We start from the raw sequence: 21,946 nt of genomic DNA on the forward strand, positions 1-21,946 counted from the left end.
TCCTACTGCTTTATTACTTCATACACCACACATGGTGACCTAACGATCTCTTTCAAGTTAAATAACCATATCCCCAATTCTCCCAATTGAATACTTGATCTCCAAAGAAAAGTATAGCCTCACCAATTTAAATTCCTATGACTTCAAGTCGCAATTAATTCTCAAGATGAATACAACAGTCGTTTCAAACCATCATCCCAATGGGTAACCCGATTCGACTGTACATTCCGTTCAACTTACCAAATGACTCAGAGCCAAAATCTCTTGAATTTAGTATTATCAGACAGATTCCTCTTCGACTCCTACCAAGCCAAAAATAGATGAGACTAGAACCAACACTCCCCGAAATCCATACGCACTTACCATTACTACTCATCGATCTCATGTACTCTTAGCCAACACCACAAATCATTCAAACATACAAGTGATCCATTATTACATTTCCATCACCTGGACTTATATCCTCAACTCAACAAGAATCATTCCTAAATCTACTCAACTTATATCCTTAAATCAGCAACTAGCCATTGCTTAAAGTTTGGTACCGAGAATGGCCTTGAACCTACTAAGAATTCATTCCCAAAAGTCTACAGATCATATAGCCTCAAATTCAATCGTATACAATACCAACACAAAATCTACTATTTCCAATACCCTGGTAGACCTATATCTTTCGAATCGATAGAATCATTTCCTAAAATCTGCCACTACAACCTCGAGTTAACGATAATTATTTTCTAAACTAGCTCGATATCTTCAATCCTCAAAGAAATACACGAAATAGATCATTACCGCTAATCCTCGAAGAAATCTACTCTAGAAAAATTTTCATATCAATAACTCAACTCTAATCAACCCCATTTTAATGGTTATAAACTAATCACTCACTAGAGTAGATCAAGCTATAGCACTAAGTCTGTAAAAGTAAGAACTCAATTATTCTACTTCCCTAAAAGATCACCCAGATCATGCCACTCTCTCTAAGCCTCTATAATATAAGAAAAACAAACCACACAAGGCGTTCATCAGTAAAGATTAGATTAGACCCCTACCTGTCATGACTCTAGCATTCTGAGTCTCCGTAACCTCGCCTCCAACGGTACCAAGAGTCACTACGCACATGAGCCCGAGCTAAATGCCTCTGGTTAGTTTTACCACTGCGACGAGCTCCACGGCTTTCTTGAACTCGACTAGGGCACTCACGAGCAAGATGTCCCGTCTGGCCGTATTCAAAACATTGGTTACTACCCAGATGACACTCGCTTCCATGAGCTCTATTACATCTTCCACAAACTTGCACTCGTCCTCCCATACGCACTCCCGAGGCTGCTAATGGTCGAATCCCAGTCTGTTGAACAAACTTCTGAGGCAAACCCGAACTACTTCCTTCACCAAAAAAAACTTCGCCTCTTATGTCCTGGAGAGGAGCCCATTCTCAAGTTATTCTCTCGCTCCACAAGAGTGGCCACATCCACTAAATCCTGAAAAGTGGATATCCGGTGGCTGACCACCATACGACGTATATCAGGACGTAGACCCTCCTGGAAATGCTCGGCTCACATTTCTTCTGTGGCGATGGGGTGGGGAGCAAATCGCCCAAGTTCTATAAATTTTCGGGCGTACTGTTCCACGGTCATGCTCCCTTGGACTAAGCTTGAGAACTCTCTTGCTTTTTGCCGCCTCACGGAGCAGGAAAGAAGCGATCATTAAATTCTTTCTTAAAGCGCTACCAGGTTACAGTGGCAATAGACCCCAATCCTTAAACAAAATTCCCTTAAACACATCCTTAAAGTTTGTTGAACCTACACTCTCCTATACTATAGCCCCGTTACATAAATTCTATAAAACCTAGACCTCAATCATCGTACAAGCAAACCACATCGCAAAAAAATTCAAGCCTACTACACTAAAGGTTCAAGCCTAATAATAGTATCCTCGATTATACCGCCTTCCTGCCACAACACAACATTTGACCCCCTTTAAGAAAAACAAATAAAACCAACAACATAAAACCAAAAACTCAAACCAAACCACATAACAAGAAAACAAAAAAAGAAACCAGCATGCAATAACACAACTAAATAAATACATACAAGCAAACAAGCTCAAACAAATAAAACAATTAAAACATATCAAACAGCAACTTTACTTAAAATAAATTTTAAAACACAACTTTAAAAACATTCTGGTACTACCTACGGGACATATGGTTTTACCCAGAGCCAAACCGCTCTGATACCACCTGTGACGCCCCCAAATCCCCACGCACGGACACGGGGAAATCGAGACGTCTGGATGGTGACAACCCGGGTCACCACCCTATCGACGAGTGTCAAGTGTGTGCAAAAGCAACAAATGTGCATGAATGAACACGCAGCGGATAACGAAAGTCATATAACTAAGTACCAGAATTTTCTTAATATAATACAAGCTGTTTAAAACATACATAATTAAAATATTACAAAAACACAAATATAGTTTTAAACCAAACTATAAAGCATGACTTCGATATCAAAACTCTGGCAGAGCCGCATCCTCGAGCTCAGCCTCCTCCTCCTCCTCGAATCCTGCACCAAAATCTACGGAACCAAATATGGTACCGCAGGTAAGTAAAATCCAAACACCACCAGATAAAAGCATATAGAACTCAAACAATATGCATGAATTAATGCCAATGCGTAAAACCCATAAAATCACAATTTCCACACACGCCAAAAATCCCATTTGGCCCAACAACAAACCCGTTCCAAAAACACGCCAAAAGTCACATTTGGCCTTTACTCATCTCAAACCAAAAACCATTTTATCCATATGCGCCATGACCTCCCCTAGGGGTCATCCGCACACCCTGGCTCCAGTGCCACACCGCAGAGTACCACCACGCATGTGACACCTAACGAGCGATGCCCAGTTCCACGCCCCGCGTGTTCGTAGCCAAGCATCCTCTAGCCCTCACCAGCAAAGGGCCATGGAGTCGGTGCGTAGGGCGATGCCCGGTTCCGCGCCCGGCGCGTTCGTAGCCAAGCATCCCCTAGCCCCCGCTCCCGTCGTCGCCCAGCGACAACCCAGGGGACATCACTCAGTTTATTCCGCTCCCGAGTGACCAGAGGAGCTCCACCGAGATAATACCCCATCCCGGCTTGGGGTCGTGATACACACGCACCCGTAAGTCCACGTACGCCAATAAACAGGCTTTTCTCAATTAAACAAAAACACACGTGCATGCACCATGTAAATGCAATATCGATGCGCAAAAATAAACAACCAACATATATCAATAAAACAAGCAAGTCCGTCCTCCATCCATCCGACCCCCGAACTCCTCGGACTCAGTCCGGAATCAGCCAACCAACAGATAAAATATTTATTGAATGAGCAAAATATATTTAAATCCAAAATTAGAGTTTGAAAAATAGTTACAGCGCTATATGGTATTTTTAGAAAGCTTGCGGCGTTGCAAACGGCGGAAGAAAAGCAACGTAACAGTGTAATTTACACTGTCGCCGTGGGTAATAAATTACCCATTTTTGAACGGGGACAAACCAAGGCACGAAATTGATAGGGAATGGTCTTGAGATATTTATGAAGTTAAAGGAAATGAGTTTTGGCCGTGGGTGGTGGTGGAAATGGCAGTTGAAGGCCAAAAAGGGGCTGAACGGAGTTGAGCTCGTGGGAGCTGCTCCGGCAACGGATCGAGGCCAGAAATGAGTGGTTTAGGTCGGCAAGAGGTAGGGGAAGAAGCTGTGAAAAGATGGTGGCCGGAGGTGGTGCGATGGCGCCGGAAACGGTGAAAAACCGTATGGCTTGGAGGAGCTCGTGGCGGCTAACGGTGGCTCGGATGGAGGTGAAACTTGGTGGGGATGTTCACCGGTGAGAGGGGAAGAAAATTGGGTGGGTGGTGTAGGCCACGCCACTGGCGAGCAGTGGTTCTGGGCTGCGAAAGCAACCGGCGACAGGGGCAAAAACAGAGCAGGTGCAGCGACTTCCGGCGGCTCTCGAAAGCTAACGGCTGGTCCGATGGCTCTGAAAATTGGTGAGAATGATCTCTGGTGGAAGGGGAAGATAATGGTGGTGGCGGTGCACTAAACGGTGGCCGGACGGTGGAGAACTGGCCTGTCAAAGTGACGGCGACGGGAATGAGAAAAAGGGGCAGATGTGCGTACGTGGGAGAGGAGGAAAACGGGAAGAAGAAGAAGAAGAAAAGAAAGAAGAAAAGAAAGAAAAGAAGAAAAGAAAATGAAAAAGGGAAAAAGAAAAAGAAAAGAAATGAAATGAGGTACAATCCTCACCTCTGGAGTCCAACAACCGATCCGCCGAAAACGATATTAAAAACCGTAAAACGACTAAAATAAATTAAACACAACATCAAATAAATTAAAACCAATTTAAAAGTCATTAATTTAAAATAAATAAACTAATATATTAATTAAATTAAAAACAACCCTTCAGTGAAAATACACGTAAAAACGGGTCATCACAATAATCGCTTTTAATTGCATTCATCCGATCTTTGATTTAAAAAAAAAATGCGTTTATTTTTCTCTGCCTTGTTTTGAGCAGTTTCTCTGAAGAAGTTGGAACTTTTTTAGATCATCACAGTAAAATAAGCAATGGACATAGGATGGTAAAAGTGAAGGACCTGTTATGTCCACCAAGCGAAACTGCATTTTGCACTCTATTTTTTTATTTACTCATCCCACACACTATACATTATATTTATTTTTATTTATTTATTTATTTTAATTTTGTTAGGACGTGTTCCACTCGTTGTTCACCAGGACGTTCAATCTGCAACAACAATTGAGGGCAGCAAGATATGCCTAATGCACTTCCGATGCCTAAGTTAGTAATCGATAAACTAAGTTGACACGAAAGTATTGGATGATAAAATTACTTGAGATTATCATCTCCTATTCGATATATAGGTGTGAAAGTTAGTGATAAGTACGGGATATCAATTCAATCTCCTAGTTTCCCTTTAACGGTTTATGTGATTGACATAGATACCAATAGGGAATTATCCAACAATATGACAAGCTTCCTGCTATTTCCCTGGGTCAATTATCTATCGGGTCGGCGGTTACCGTGTCAATCCACATTGCAAACAATCCTTTATGATCTTAAAATGATATTCTTTGGACCTCCTCCTTGGGTTTGGGCTCATTAGGGCGATAAAAGTCCCTCCAGCTGCCTAGCTAATCCTCGTCGCATGGATATGGCGAGAATTAAATAAGTGGAAGGACTAACGCTTGCCTTGGGCGGGAATTTATTAAGTACCCCGCTTGAAGATTCACATTCCTAAGGCTTTGGAGATTTTAAGGACTACCCTGCTTCACAGCACCTGTCCCCATGCTTTGGGTAAGACGTAATTGCTCCAACGCTCTCTTTCCATCACATCATCAGATCATGTAACGATGTTGTTATCAGCCTCTTCATTTTCCCATTTAAGTGAGTAACAGTCGCACCATTTAGCCTTTATAATCATCTTTTTCCTTGTCTTTTCTTTTCTTTCTTTTTTCTTTTGCATTCTCGCATTTTAGCTTTCTCCTATCCTTCCTCTGAAACCCTAGCTTTTGTTGCTTCCTGATTCCACAAATTAGTGAAGATGGCCCAATAGAGTTCCTCTCAACTTCTTGCTCGCGACACATCTTCTTTGGCTCGAGAATCTTCCATCCAAAGGGATGTTCCCTATTATGAGGGTGTTGGATGGTGCTACATCCTTACTCCTGCGGACCTTACTAAGTTGAGGAGCTCCCATGGGATTCCAGATTCTGTGATTCTTGAACTTCCCCAATGTGGTGTCGTCGACGAAGAAGGTTTTGATGAGAAGGTGGCATTGCCAACCAGTGCTTTTGTTCATGATCTGAGCCTTCCTTTTGGTTGACTTTTGTGCGACGTTCTTGATTTCTTGAAGTTGGCGCCCGCCCAACTTCACTCTCATGCTTAAAGGATCCTCTTGTGGAGTTGTATTGTATGGAGAATGGTTCTGGAACCTGCTCAGGAGGAATATCTGGATTGCCCAAGAATTCCTTGTTGTTTATTCGATTAGGGGTTCGGTGTAGCTTTTGTACACGTTCCCATCAACTGGCACGGTTCAAGAGTTGACATTCCAATGCCAAACAATGGCAACTAGAATTATTTTTTAATTTCTGGTCAAGGTTGCTAGTTCCCTAGCCCTGAAACCCTTAAGGGAGAGTTTCGGATTAATGCCAATTGGGGTAGGGTTCCTGAAGATAAGGTGATGACAATTACTTTGTTGGAGCAGGAACAAGCTCGTGTTAACATGTTTCTCGCCTTGGTCCAAGAAAATGAGGATGACATTTGGACTGAGGCCTTCTTGACCCCAGAAAATATTGATTGATTTTTGGTTATGCCCAACTGTTCTTGTGTGAGTGGCTGTTTGTTTTTTACAAAGGCGGTAATTTCTCCCAAGAAGAAAAGGTCTACCATTACTCCACTTAAGAAAGCAAGTAAACGTTCTCGTTCGATGCACATTGTTGGTCAAGGAGGAGAGGATGGTCACTTTGCCACGAGAGTGGTGGGACACCCTTGGCCCAAAGTGACACCTGATCAGGCATAGAAGGTTATGGCCAAGTAAATGATTGTCCTTCGTCGGCCTTACCTCCTGTGATTGGTCAGTCACCAACTTGCGAGACTTCCTTTGGTCCTGATGATCTTAACTACCTGATCAGCCAAGCACTTACCGACTTGGCCATAGCTTTTTATTTTGACCTTCTTTCTCAAGATCTTAATACAGTTCACTCGACTTCCTTCGAGCTCTTGGTAGTCCCTTTCGTCGACTTGGAGTAGGGTGGCAAAGAGGAGGGCATGGATATTTATGCCGCCTTTTCTCTAGGCCTCTTTGACACAACACCTCTAGAAGTTACCACATGAGGATCCAGGTTGGGAGAGCAAGCAGCTGGTCAGTGGTCACCCTTGGCTCCCAAAAGGATTTAGGGGAGAAGGAAGCCACTCCCAATTCTCTTCCAACTACCACCTCTAGGAGACCCTGCCCACCAATTTGGAAGTGAGTGGGGAGTGGGTTTCCATCCCTTCTCCCTTCAATCTTTCCATTGCAGGTGACGGAGGATCGTCCCCCCTTTTGTTCTCGAGGAGGGTGTTTCTGCAAATGAAGGTGGGGGATAAGGAATCTATCATAATTGATTTTTTTTTTTTGTGGTGAAACATGCTTGCCCCACTGAGTAATTTGGTTGTGCCTCTAGGGGGGAATTTCTTCTACTTTTGTCATTCCAAACCCTTATTCCCTTGAGTCTCACCTTGACTCAGTGCCAAGGGTCTCTTTTGGGGGGGGGGGGGTGGTCCAAGCCCCTCTCAAAGCGATTCTATCAGTAACATGGTTGGTCGACTAAGTAGCTTTCTTTCTTCAGTATGATACTTTCCTCCTTTTTTATTTTTAATTAGTCACCGTCTTTTTGGCTCATTTGTGACGCCCCCAAATCCCCACGCCCGAACACGGGAAAATCGAGACGTCCGGATGGTGACAACTCGGGTCACCATCCCATCGACGGGTGACAAGTGTGTGCAAAGGCAATAATTGTGCACGAAAGAACACGCAGCGGATAACGAAAGTCATAACTAAGTACCAGAATTTTCTTAACGTAATACAAGCTGTTTAAAACGTACATAGATAAAATATTACAAAAAACACAAATACAGTTTTAAACAAAGATAAAACATAGCATCAGCAACCCGGTGGAGTTGCATCCTCGGGCTCAGCCTCCTCCTCCTCCTCCTCGAACTCTGCACCAAAAGCTACGGAACCAAAAATGGTACCGCAGGTAAGTAAAACCCAAACACTACCAGATAATAACACATATAGAACTCAAACAATATGCATGAACCATGCCCAATGCACAAAACCCAAAGACACAGTTTTCCACACACGCCAAAATCACATTTTTTTATCTGTATGCACCATGACCTCCCCTACGGGTCATCCGCACACCCTAGCTCCAGTGCCACACCGTAGAGTACCACCACGCATGTGACACCTAACGAGCGATGCCCAGTTCCGTGCCCCGCACGTTCGTAGCCAAGCATCCTCTAGCCCTCACCAGCGAAGGGCCACGGAGTCGGTGCATAGAGCGATGCTCGATTCCGCGCTCGGCGCGTTCGTAGCCAAGCAACCCCTAGCCCCCGCTCCTGTCGTCTAGCGACAACTCAAGGGACGTCACTCAGTTTATTCCGCTCCCGAGTGACCAGAGGAGCTCCACCGGGATAATACCCCATCCCGGCTTGGGGTCGTGATACACACGCACCCGTAAGACCACTTACGCCAATACACAGGCTTTTCACACATAATCAAAAACGCACGTGCATGCACCATGAAATGCCATATCAATGCATAATAAAATAACCAACCAACATAAATCACTAAAACAAGTAACTCCGTCCTCCATCCATCCGACCCCCGTACTCCTCGGACTCAGTCCGGAATCAACCAACCAGCAAATTAATTAATTGAAAGAGCAATATATATTTAAATCTGAAAATAGGGTTTGGAAAATACTTACAGCACTATACAGTAATTTTAGAAAACAAGTGGCGTTGCAAATGGCGGCGGAAAAGCAACATCACAGTGAAAATTCACTGCGGCCGTGGGTTTGAAAAACCCACTTTTGAACGGGGACAAACTAGGACACGAAATTGATAGGGAATGGTCTAGGGATGGTTGTGAAGCTATTGGAAGTGATGAAGCGGCGGAATCGCCGGAAATGGCCGGAAAACGCAAATCGGAAACTAAGCTCGTAGGAGCTGTTCCGGTGGTCGTTGGAGGCCGGAAATGGGTGGGTTAGGATGGTAAGGGACCGGTGATGAAGTGGTGAAGAAATGGTGGCTGGAGGTGGAGCGACGGCGGCGGATCGGAGCAAAATCCGTGGGGCTTCAAATGGCTTTTCCGGCCGTTTCGGCAGGGGAAGATATTTGGTGGGAAAGTGCACCGGAGGGAGGGGGTTCGAACGGGACCGGCGGCGAGCCAAACTGTGGCCGGACGGCGGCGGTCTGGGCTGTTGAAGTTTCCGGCCGTGAGGGAGAGAGAGAAGAGAGAGAGAGAGCTCGGGGGGGGTCGAGCGGGAAGGCAGGAGGAAAAGAAAAAAGAAAAAGAAAGGAAAAAGAAAAAGAAAGGAAAAAGAAAAGAAGGGAAAAAGAAAAAAGGAAAAAAAGAGAAAAAGGAAAAAGATGTAAAAAGAAATGAGGTCCAATCCTCATTCCGGAAAACACGCCAATAAGAGATTAAAAAAAAAAACATAAAACAACTAAAAGGAAAAAGACACAACATCAAATAAATTAAAAACCAATTTTTAAAACGCAAATAAATTAAAATAAATAACTGATATATTAATTAAAATAAAAACAATTATTTCAGCAAAAATACACTCAAAAGCAGGTCATCACATCATTAGTTTGCCTGATCTCTGTGCCTTAATGTTTGTTCGTTGTAGGGGGGGATGACCTAGCTGCTTGGATCATCACTGATCGGGCAAATTTGGAGGATGAGTTCTAAACACGGCATATGTTTGGTGTCTGGGTGTGGCAAGAGTTTGCAAAATACACTCAAAAGCGGGTCATCACATCCTCCCCTCCTTAAAACAATTTCGTCCTCGAAATTGCAAATCAACCACCAACTTAAAGCAAGCCACAAGAAAGCACATAAACCAACTGTGATCAAGATTAAGACACATACCTTCCTTATTCGAACAAATATGGGTATTGCTCCTCATGTCCGCTGCTCGCTCCCAAGAGAAGTCTTGAGCTAACGGATCTCCCCAAGCCACTTTAACTAAAGGTATCGTCTTGGACCTCAACTGTTGCTCCTTCCAATCCAAAATCTGCGACGGAACAACTTCGTAAGTGAGATCCGGTTGCAACTGAATACCTGCTGGGTCGACGAAACGTGACTCTTGCTGTCCAAAGCTCTTCTTCAGGGATGATACGTGGAAGACATCATGAACATCCCCAAAATAATCTGACAAAGCAACTCTATAGGCGACGGACCCTACTCTCTCCAGAATCTGAAAAGGGCCGACGTACCTCGGATCTAGCTTCCTCTTCTTACCAAAACGCTTAACACCTCTCATGGGAGAGACTTTAAGGTAAACCCAATCACCAATTTCAAACGACAACTCTCTCCTCCTGGTATCAGCGTAACTCTTCTGACGACTCTGAGCTGCCGCCATTTTATCTTTGATGATCCGGACCTGGCTTTGCATCTCTTGAATTATTTCGGGTCCAATTACCCTACTCTCCCCAACTTCATCCCAACATAAGGGCGACCTGCACTTTCTCCCATAAAGAGCTTCATAGGGAGCCATCTGAATGGTCGCATGGAAGCTGTTATTGTATGCAAACTCAATGAGCGGCAAATGGTTTTCCCAACTTCCTTGGAATTCCAGGACACATGCTCGTAACATGTCTTCCAGGGTCTGAATGGTGCGCTCTGATTGGCCATCTGTCTGCGGGTGATAAGCAGTACTGAACTTCAACTTAGTACCCAAAGCTGCCTGCAAACTCTTCCAGAACTGCGATGTGAACCTCGGGTCTCGATCCGACACTATACTCTTTGGTACGCCGTGTAGTCGCACTATCTCTTTGACATACAAACGGGTCAACTTACCCAAAGAGTCGGTGTTATTAACAGGCAGAAAATGAGCACTCTTCGTTAACCAGTCCACAATCACCCAAACAGAATTCTTCCCACTAGGCGTTCTCGGCAAACCCACCACGAAGTCCATTGTGATATCATCCCATTTCCACTCAGGAATAGGGAGGGGTTGAAGCATACCTGCAGGTCTCTGATGCTCGGCCTTCACCTGACGGCATGTGTGGCATTTCTCCACATATAAGGCAACGTCCTTCTTCATTCCATCCCACCAGTAATTTTTCTTCAAATCCCGATACATCTTTGTACTACCGGGATGAACTAAATAAGGGGCCGCATGAGCTTCCGCCATGATCCGCTCTTTGAATTCAGAGTCCTTGGGGACCACCCTGCGATCTCGGAACCGAAGTTTCCCATCATTATCCATGCTATAATGCAACGGCCCTCAAGATTTTCAGACTCTTTTCCTGATGTTCAGCAGCTTCGGATCCTTTCTTTGGAGAGCTTTCAATTCTTCAAAATCAGTTACCCGAATATCAAGAACTGAAGACAAAATCTCTACTTGCTGCGAACTCTCTATAAGGAGCCTTCTCATCCCACAAAGCAACGATTCCAATTCTGACGGCTCGGCTTCATCTTCCAAGTGTGACTTCCAGCTCAAAGCATCAGCAACTATATTAGCCTTCCCCGGATGGTACTTGATCTCACACTGATAGTCACTGATTAGCTCCAGCCATCGCCTCTGCCTCATATTCAGATTTTTCTGGGAAAACAAATGCTTCAAGCTCTTATGATCAGTAAATACCTTGCAAGCTTCCCCATACAAGAAGTGCCGCCAGATCTTGAGGGCAAAAACAATCGCAGCCAATTCTAGATCATGTGTCGGATAATTCTTTTCATGGTCCTTTAGCTGACGAGATGCATAGGCTACAACCCGTCCTTCCTGCATAAGGACACAACCCAAACCAAACTTAGACGCATCACTGAAGACGACGAATGGCTTATACGGTTCTGGGAGCGCTAACACTGGTGCCTTTGTCAACCTGTTCTTCAATTCCTGGAAGCTTCTCTCACATTTCTCTGACCAAACAAATTCTGTATTCTTCCGAGTCAAAGCTGTGAGAGGTCCGGATAGGCGAGCAAAACCCTCTACAAATCTTCGGTAGTACCCGGCGAGCCCCAAGAAACTCCTGACCTCGCGCACTGTAGTCGGGCGCTGCCATGACAATATGGCTTCTACCTTACTAGGATCAACTGCCACTCCGCCCCGGGAAATTACATGCCCAAGGAATTTAACTTCTTCCAACCAGAATTCACACTTGCTGAGCTTGGCGTATAGCTGGTGTTCTCTCAATCTCTCAAGTACCAGACTAAGATGATACACATGCTCTTCAACATCTCGGGAAAAAATCAGTATATCATCAATGAACACCACCACAAAAGAATCCAGATAAGGTCGAAACACTCGATTCATTAAATCCATGAACGCTGCAGGGGCATTAGCTAACCCAAACGGCATCACCTTGAATTCATAATGCCCATACCTCGACCTGAAAGCAGTTTTAGGCACATCCTGGTCTCTGATTCTCAACTAGTAGTATCCCGACCTCAGATCAATCTTAGAGAACACGGCTGCTCCTTGAAGCTGGTCAAACAAATCATCAATCCGCGGGAGAGGGTATTTATTTTTTATGGTCACCTTGTTCAATTCCCGATAGTCAATGCACATACGGAGGGTTCCATCTTTCTTTTTAACAAATAAAACTGGTGCACCCCACGGTGACGTACTAGGCTGAATAAATCCCTTCTCTACCAGTTCTTGCAACTGAGTCTTCAACTCTTTCAATTCAGCCGGTGCCATGCGATAAGGAGCTTTATGCACAGGAGCCGCTCCAGGTTCCAGGTCTATAACAAACTCCATCTCCCGAACAGGGGGTAGTCCAGGCAAGTCATCCACGAACACATCGGGGAATTCTTCCACAACTGGAATGTCTGCCAAGGACTTCTTCTCAGACGGCGTGGACACCATCTGAACCAAGAATGCATCCGCTCCCCATGCAATCTCTCGTCTTGCCTGAATCGCCGATATAATTATCGGTTTTTCTTTTAATCTACTCCCCGCAAATTCCAGACAATCACCATCTTGAAGCTGAAAGCTAATTATCCGACTTCTGCAATTAATACTAGCAGAATATCGGTATAGCCAATCCATCCCGAGGATGATATCAAAACCCAACAGCTTGAACACCACCAAATCAGCATCCAGGAATCTTCCCTCAAAATTTAACGGGCATCCCAAAGCAACCTTGGAACACCACACCATCTCACCATCGGGTAGAGCCACTACCATAGCCTTCGGCAACGGTTCCGTGACCAAGTTACACACCCGAGCAAACGTGGAAGACACAAACGATCGTGAAGCACCGGAATCAAACAAAGTACAAGCATAAAACTCATACAAACGGACTCTTCCTGAACCAAACACATCAACCCATGAAATCCAAAAAGCAAAGAATAAATCACAAACACCAAAAATTAAATCCAACTTAAGATTAAATTAAACCATACCTGTAATTACTCCAGCATCATGGGTCGCTGGTGCCTCATCATCCACCTCTCCGGGTGTGACAGCATAAACCCGGGCTTGTACTGCTTGTCTCGGGTTGGTTCTTCCACCGTGTCTACCTCCACGGCTTCCTTGAACTCTGACGGAGCAATCCCGAGCGATATGTCCCACTTGGCCACACCGGTAACATTGGGGTCCGCTACTCATCCGACACTCGCCCTCATGAGCTCTATTACAAGCTCCACAAATAGGCACCCGTCCTCCCATGCGAACACCTGAGGACGTAGGAGGTCGAGTTCCGATCCGCTGAACAAACTTCTGGGGCGAACCCGAGCTGCTTCCTTCACCAGAAAAACTCCGCCTCTTATGCCCTGGAGGGGAACCCACACTCAGATTATTTTCCCGCTCCACAAGGGTAGCCACATCCACTAATTCCTGAAAAGTGGATATCCGATGGCTGACCACCATACGGCGCATGTCATGACGCAGCCCCTCCTGGAAACGATCTGCTCGCATCTCCTCAGTGGCGACAAGGTGAGGAGCAAACCGCTCAAGTTCTATGAACCTCCGGGCGTACAGCTCCACTGTCGCGCCCCCTTGGACCAGATTGGAGAACTCTCTTGCCTTTTGCTTCCTTACCGATGCAGGAAAGAAGCGGTCATTGAACTCCTTCTTGAAACGCTGCCAGGTCACCGCAGCGAAAGATCCCAGTTCAGATTCCAACAGCACCCTCTTGGTATCCCACCAATCAGAAGCGGTACCATGCAAGAGATAGCTGGCGTAGAGTACTTGCTGTGCCTCAGTGCATCCACACACCTCAAAAGTTTTCTCCAAATCTTTGATCCATTTTCCAGCCTGAAGTGGATCCTCATTTCCAGTGAAGTGTGGAGTCCTATGCACCAGGAAGCGCTCATAGGTGCATCCGGCTTGCACCATGCTACTGGACCCTCTGGGATACATCCAAGGCCCTCCCTGATATGGCCAAGGACCTCCTGGTTGTGGCCAATACCCTCCTTGTTGCAGACAAGGCTCTCCTGACGGTGGATAAGGTCCTCCTGATGGTGGCCAAGGACCCCCTTGTTGTGGCCAAGGTCCTTGTTGTGGCCAAGGCCCTGCCTGTTGAGACCTCGCACTCTGCTGCATAAATTCTGTCATCTGCCGTATTGCTTCGGCTAGGGAGTCATCCCTGGAGGTATTGTCCCGTGGTTCCTGGGTATTTTTCCTTGGTCTCCCCATTTTCCTGTCGCAACACCACTCTTGACCCTCCTTTAAGAAAACAAATAAAACCATCATAAAACCAACAAAACAAAACCGACACCACACAGCAAGAAACAAAAGAAACCAGCTTGCAAAAACATAACCAAATAAATACAAACAAACAAACAAGCTCAAACAAATAAAACAAATAAAACAACTATACTTAACATAATTTTTAAAACACAACTTTAAAAAGCATTCTGGTACTGCCTACGGGACATGTGGTTTTACCTAGAGCCAAACCGCTCTGATACCACCTGTGACGCCCCCAAATCCCCACGCCCGAACACGGGGAAATCGAGACGTCCGGATGGTGACAACCCGGGTCACCATCCCATCGACGAGTGACAAGTGTGTGCAAAGGCAATAAATGTGCACGAGAGAACACGCAGCGGATAACGAAAGTCATAACTAAGTACCAGAATTTTCTTAACGTAATACAAGCTGTTTAAAACGTACATAGATAAAATATTACAAAAAACACAAATACAGTTTTAAACAAAGATAAAACATAGCATCAGCAACCCGGCGGAGCAGCATCCTCGGGCTCAGCCTCCTCCTCCTCCTCCTCGAACTCTGCACCAAAAGCTACGGAACCAAAAATGGTACCGCAGGTAAGTAAAACCCAAACACTACCAGATAATAACACATATAGAACTCAAACAATATGCATGAACCATGCCCAATGCACAAAACCCAAAGACACAGTTTTCCACACACGCCAAAATCACATTTTTTTATCTGTATGCACCATGACCTCCCTTAGGGGTCATCCGCACACCCTGGCTCCAGTGCCACACCGCAGAGTACCACCACGCATGTGACACCTAACGAGCGATGCCCAGTTCCATGCCCCGCACGTTCGTAGCCAAGCATCCTCTAGCCCTCACCAGCGAAGGGCCACGGAGTCGGTGCGTAGAGCGATGCTCGGTTCCACGCCCGGCGCGTTCGTAGCCAAGCAACCCCTAGCCCCCGCTCCCGTCATCTAGCGACAACTCAGGGGACGTCACTCAGTTTATTCCGCTCCCGAATGACCAGAGGAGCTCCACCGGGATAATACCCCATCCCGGCTTGGGGTCGTGATACACACGCACCCGTAAGACCACTTACGCCAATACACAGGCTTTTCACACATAAACAAAAACACACGTGCATGCACCATGAAATGCCATATCAATGCATAATAAAATAACCAACCAACATAAATCAATAAAACAAGTAACTCCATCCTCCATCCATCCGACCCCCGTACTCCTCGGACTCAGTCCGGAATCAACCAACCAGCAAATTAATTAATTGAAAGAGCAATATATATTTAAATCTAAAAATAGGGTTTGGAAAATACTTACAGTGCTATACGGTAATTTTAGAAAACAAGCGGCGTTGCAAACGGCGGCAGAAAAGCAACGTCACAGTGAAAATTCACTGCGGCCGTGGGTTTGAAAAACCCACTTTTGAACGGGGACAAACTAGGACACGAAATTGATAGGGAATGGTCTAGGGATGGTTGTGAAGCTATTGGAAGTGATGAACGGCCGTGGGTGGCGGCGGAATCGCCGGAAATGGCCGGAAAATGCAAATCAGAAACTAAGCTCGTAGGTTAGGACGGAAATGGGTGGGTTAGGACGGTAAGGGACCGGTGATGAAGTGGTGAAGAAATGGTGGCCGGAGGTGGAGCGACGACGGCGGATCGGAGCAAAATCCGTGGGGCTTCAAATGGCTTTTCCGGCCAAACGGCCGGCCGGCAGGGGAAGATATTTGGTGGGAAGGTGCACCGGAGGGAGGGGGTTCGAACGGGACCGGCGGCGAGCCAAACGGTGGCCGGACGGCGGCGGTCTGGGCTGTTGAAGTTTCCGGCCGTGAGGTAGAGAGAGAAGAGAGAGAGAGAGCTCGGGGGGGGGTCGAGCGGGAAGGCAGGAGGAAAAGAAAAAAAAAAGAAAAAAAGAAAAAAGAAAAAGAAAGGAAAAAGAAAAGAAGGAAAAAAGAAAAAAGGAAAAAAGGAGAAAAAGGAAAAGGATGTAAAAAGAAATGAGGCCCAATCCTCATTCCGGAAAACACGCCGATAAGAGATTAAAAAAAAAACATAAAATAACTAAAAGGAAAAAGACACAACATCAAATAAATTAAAAACCAATTTTTAAAACGCAAATAAATTAAAATAAATAACTGATATATTAATTAAAATAAAAACAATTATTTCAGCGAAAATACACTCAAAAGCGGGTCATCACATCATTAGTTTGCCTGATATCTGTGCCTTAATGTTTGTTCATTGTAGGGGTGGATGACCTAGCTGCTTGGATCATCACTGATCGGGCAAATTTGGAGGATGAGTTCTAAACACGGCATATGTTTGGTGTCTGGGTGTGGCAAGAGTTTGAAAAGCTTAAGTCAAGAAAATTGGGGATAGAAATTCTCCTTGAACACACAAACAGGTATATACACTCGTTAGAGAGGAGGTGTCTGCCCTTCAGGGTGAGCTTGATCAAGTGAGAGGGGTTAGCGCCCGAGATCATTTTGTGCTGACTTTGTTGAAGAGTGAAAAAGATTGTTGGGGCACAATTAAGAGTTGTTTTAAGGCCTCCCATTAGGGACGTGTTCCACCTGCCGTTCAATCTGCAACAACAATTGAGGGTGGCATGGTATGCCTAATGCACCTCTGATGCCTAAGTTAGTAATCGGTAAACTGGGTTGACACGAAAGTATTGGATAATAGAGTTACCTGAGATTATCATCTCCTATCCGATATATAGGGGTGAACGTTAGCGTTAAGTATGGTATATCAATTCAATCTCTTGGTTTCCCTTATTGGTTTAAGTGATTGACATTGATACCAATAGAGAGTTATACAAAGATATGGCAAGCTTCCTATTGTTTCCCTGGGTCAGTTATCCTATATTATCGGGTCGGCGGTTACCGTGTCATTCCATATTGGAAACAATCCTCTATGATCTTAATCTAATATTCTTTGGGCCTCCTCCTTGGGCTTGGGCTCATTTGGGTAATAAAGGTCCCTCCAAGTTTTATTCTTGCTAAACTAATTGAGTTATTATATTCATTATTCATACACTACATACTTATTAAGAGAAAAAAAAATAAAAAGATAAAAAAATTATGTATATGTGGTATGTAATATAAAGATGATGAATAGAATTTTTTATTTTTCATTTTTTTTTCATGAACGTTAATCAAAACTCATGACTAATATCTACAACAATCCATAAGATTGTCACATGTATTTTACTAGAGAAAATATTTTTTCACTAATTCAAAATATTAAAGTTTGGTTTTCTTTCTTTCTTTTTTTTTTTTCCTTTTTTTAAAATTTAGAAATTAAATACATATAAAACAGGGTGTTTTGACCAAGATTAAAATTAAAATCTTTATTTTTTAGAAGCACTAGGGATGTAAAAATAAATAAAAAATTGGTTGAACCAGACTAGACTAGACAAAACCAGTGGGTTCAGTCTGGTTTGTACCGGTTCTTAAGAACCGAAATAGGTCCTAAACCGGTAAGGTACTAGTTTTCATATTTTGAAAACTGATTTAAACCAAACAAGACCGGTATATATATATATTTTAATTTTTATATTATATATAATTTATTATATATATTATATACTAAATTATTAATTGATATAAGATAAAATTCTAATCTTATTACTCAAGTCAATTAATCTTAGAACATAAAATTAATATAACATTTGATGTAAGTTGGACACTACTTATACTAGTATAATTAGACACTAATTATAATGCTTTAATGTTATTATTCAAGTTTATTAATCTCACTAATAAGTTAGACATTACAATACATCAGCTAATCCCTTGATATGCCTACCCAATAGGGGTGTTCAACCGGATCCGGATCCGGGTATCCGGCCATAACCGGATCCGGATCCGGCTTTTAAAAACCGGGCGGTTATCCGCCCGGATTGACCCGGATTTCAATCCGGGCGGATAACCGGATCTAATCCGGATATCCGGATTATAACCGGATATCCGGTTTTTTTGTAGTTTTTGCCTTAAAACCCGGATATCCGGGTTATAACCGGGTCAAATCCGGGTTTTTTTTTTTTAAGACTTTAAAACCCCAAAAATATATATGTATAGCACTTTAAAAAAAATATATCTGATATATATAAATAAAAATGCAAAAATAGATAATATTTTTGTTTGCATCTCAATGTAAAACATAAATAAATAATAATACAATACAACTAATTAAAAACTAATACAATCCATTACAAAGAACAAAATAAATAATAATACATTACAACTAATTAAACTAATACAATCCATTACAAAGAACAAAATAAATAATAATACATTACAATGCTGCTACTATTTCAAAAAAAAAAAAAATACAATGCTCTTCACATCTTGAAAGTTGAATATGGAATTGAGGAAGCTGCACAAGGGAGGATAACAGTCAAGCATCAACTGCACAAGCATAATCTTCACATCTTGAAGGAATAGAATCATAAACTAATCATATGCTGCTTCTACTTGAAAAAATAAAATCTGAAACCAACAAATGTATCTTTGTAATGCACCTTGAATCGATGATACTGATCTACAGCCACGTTTGCATTGCTGAAATCTAAAATTCTTCCTGTCGTAACATAAAAGAAGTGTTGAGAAATTAAATGCAGGGGTAAGGGTAATTATGCTAGCAAAAGTATAATTACCATATGCAGGGGTAAGGGTAAATTCTTCTTATCGGGTTGCCTAGCAAAAGTATCCCATATGCTAGCTCCCTTGTTTCCTTCATTCACAGCCCCCTCAAACTAGCAAACAGAGAATCACCCTGATTGTTAAGCTGCTTCTATGTATGGTGTACATAGTATATTTGTGGCTGAATTTTAGTACTAGCAAAGGTAAGAAAGTAGTACCTGGTAAGCAGAAGAAGCTGTTCCAAAAACGAACCCATCCGAGAAATCAACTCTGCTAATTGATTCGGAGTTCACAAAGAGATGTGCTTACAACGTCAAGATGTGCTTCGAGGTATGGTTCCTGGAAATCAATGCCTATATATTAGGCTGCAGCCACATTCATCAAACACCATTAACGAAGGAAGAGAAAAAAAAAAAACAATGAGTCATCGACCAGCACAAGGGGGTTTCCCATATTCAAAACATGCTACAAGACATTATATCCATCTTAATATTTAATTAGAGACCAACAAACAAAACCAACCTGCGTGATATAAGCACAACCACTTGTTAATCAGGTCCAAATTCAATATGTTTGGCAATGGAATATTTTGATATGTTTGGCAATGGAACACCAAAATATTCTGCTTCCTGTGGTCAGCGGATGATAAATAATTAGACAAAGGCAGTAAATAACCATGGTGATAAAAAATAAACAGAGCAATGGGTTAGTCAAAAGCTTCATACCATATGATTGAATATGCAGTGTATGCAAAGTCAGAAGCTCCAAAGCTCACACCATCAAGAACAAAAAATTAAGTTGCTGAAGTTGAAGGAAGAGGGTTACCTTAAGAAGAAAAAAATGTAGAGGTTAAGTTAAATGAATAAACTAGCAATAAAAAATCAAAATTAACAAACAAAAGCATTTACCTTCGATGGCAACGTCTTCTACATGCTCCTCCACCTCCCAAGAACTAAGTGGTTCACAACTCAACCAATTTTGCGTGCAGATTAGTGCTTGGACAGTTTCCGGCGCTAATGAACTTCGGTATGGGTCTATTACACGTCCACCGGTGCTAAATGCGGACTCGGATGCAACGGTCGAAATAGGGATGACCAATATATCACGTGCGATCTCCGCAAGGATAGGATATCTAAATGAATTCCTCTTCCACCAATCCAAAATATCAAACTCGGATACTTTTGGTTCAATCACATCCGACAAATACCTCTCTAAGTCCGAGCTAAACACCGAATTGTTTTGCCCCTCAAGATATTGATCTAGAGATGTATCAAAATCTTCATATTCCAAGTCGTCACCAATAATACTTGAGGAACTTGAAACTTGTGCCATATTTGATCTTCCACTATCTTGCCCATAAAACTTGTGATATTGCTCAATCAAACGATTCATGAGCAATCTTACATTGGCCTCAATTCTATCTCCACATTCATCCCCTTTGCACTTTTTTAACCAATATGACAAGGCTGTGATCTTATATCGAGGGTCAAGGACAAAAGCTACATAAACAATCATGTTCATCTTATTCATGTTCCCCCAATATTTATCAAATTTAAGTTTCATATTAGACGCCATCTTCCTCAACAAATCATCCCCACTCTGACCCATTTTGTTCAAATTGTGCTCAATTGTAGAAATTTGTTGAAATAACATATTAGATGTCACATAAGATGAGCCAGAGATTTTCAAAGTGGCATCATAAAAAACTTTAAGAAACTTAATAAAAACACGAGCCCTTTGCCAATCTTCAAATGGAGGCGCCGCAAGCTGTGACTCCCTCACTCTCATTAACACAAAAGCTTTTTCATATTTTTCAGCAATACTAAGCATTAGGTATGTGGAGTTCCATCTAGTGGGAACATCTAGACACACCATTTTTCCACACACAATATTCAGCTCCTTTGCACATGTTCTAAACATATCAAGCCTTGCCGGTGAGGACCTTACAAATCTTACTGCTTCCCTAATATTATTTATAGCATCATATATAATTTTTAAACCATCACAAACAATGAGGTTTAAAATATGTGCAGCACATCGCACATGTATAAACTCGCCTTCCAAAATTGTAAACTCCTTATCTCTTATGCTCCTCCTCACATGATCAATAGCGACATCATTAGATGTGGCATTATCCACAGTGATCGTACAAAGGCGGTTAATCTCCCAATCCATCAAGCAAGACTCTAACATCCAAGCAATGGTCTCACCTCTATGATTATGAATCTTGAAAAACATTATGATTTTCTTGTGTAGTACCCAATTTTGATCAACATAATGACACGTGACACAAATATAATTCTTGTTTTGCACCGATGTCCATATATCGGTGGTCAAACAAACTCTTTGATTGCTCAACAAAGCCTTCAACTTTTGCTTCTCCTCCTTATATAAACCCATACACTCTTTTTGGAAGGTGGTTCGGGATGGCAAGTTGTGTCTAGGCTCTAAATAACTCAAGAGTTTAACAAATGCCGGATGCTCTATAACCTTGAATGGCAATTCACACTGGATAAACAAATTAGAAATCATCGCCTTTAATTTTTCACGATCATATTGTCCTAACATTTGAGGACTAGATCCTCTACCATCCATTCTAACTCCAGTGTGTGATGGTGATTTATCCTTCTCAAGATTTTTATCCTGTCTAATGGGAGACTCAGGACAAGAATATCCTAGGTGGTGCGACATTGATGAAGTACCATTTTTATAATGGCACCCATAAATCTTGAAACAATAATTGCATTGAGCTTTCGGTGCAATAGGATCAACAGGTTCAATCCTTGTAAAATGATTCCATACATGAGATTGGTTGGTAGCCTTCTTGG

The 21,946-nt window shown here is 43.0% G+C and overlaps 1 long non-coding RNA gene across 1 annotated transcript; it reads right to left on the reverse strand.

Moving 5' to 3' along the window:
• Positions 1–18,793: 18,793 nt before the first annotated feature.
• LOC122303884 lies at positions 18,794–19,448 on the reverse strand. Its single transcript, XR_006240848.1, has 4 exons — positions 19,337–19,448; positions 19,133–19,231; positions 18,998–19,056; positions 18,794–18,852 (listed from the first exon to the last, which is right to left on the reverse strand). It is a non-coding gene; the product is annotated as an uncharacterized LOC122303884 (long non-coding RNA).
• Between the last annotated feature and the right edge of the window lie 2,498 nt (positions 19,449–21,946).

This window comes from Carya illinoinensis, chromosome 1, assembly GCF_018687715.1.
Source record: "Carya illinoinensis cultivar Pawnee chromosome 1, C.illinoinensisPawnee_v1, whole genome shotgun sequence".
Lineage (NCBI taxonomy): Eukaryota > Viridiplantae > Streptophyta > Magnoliopsida > Fagales > Juglandaceae > Carya > Carya illinoinensis.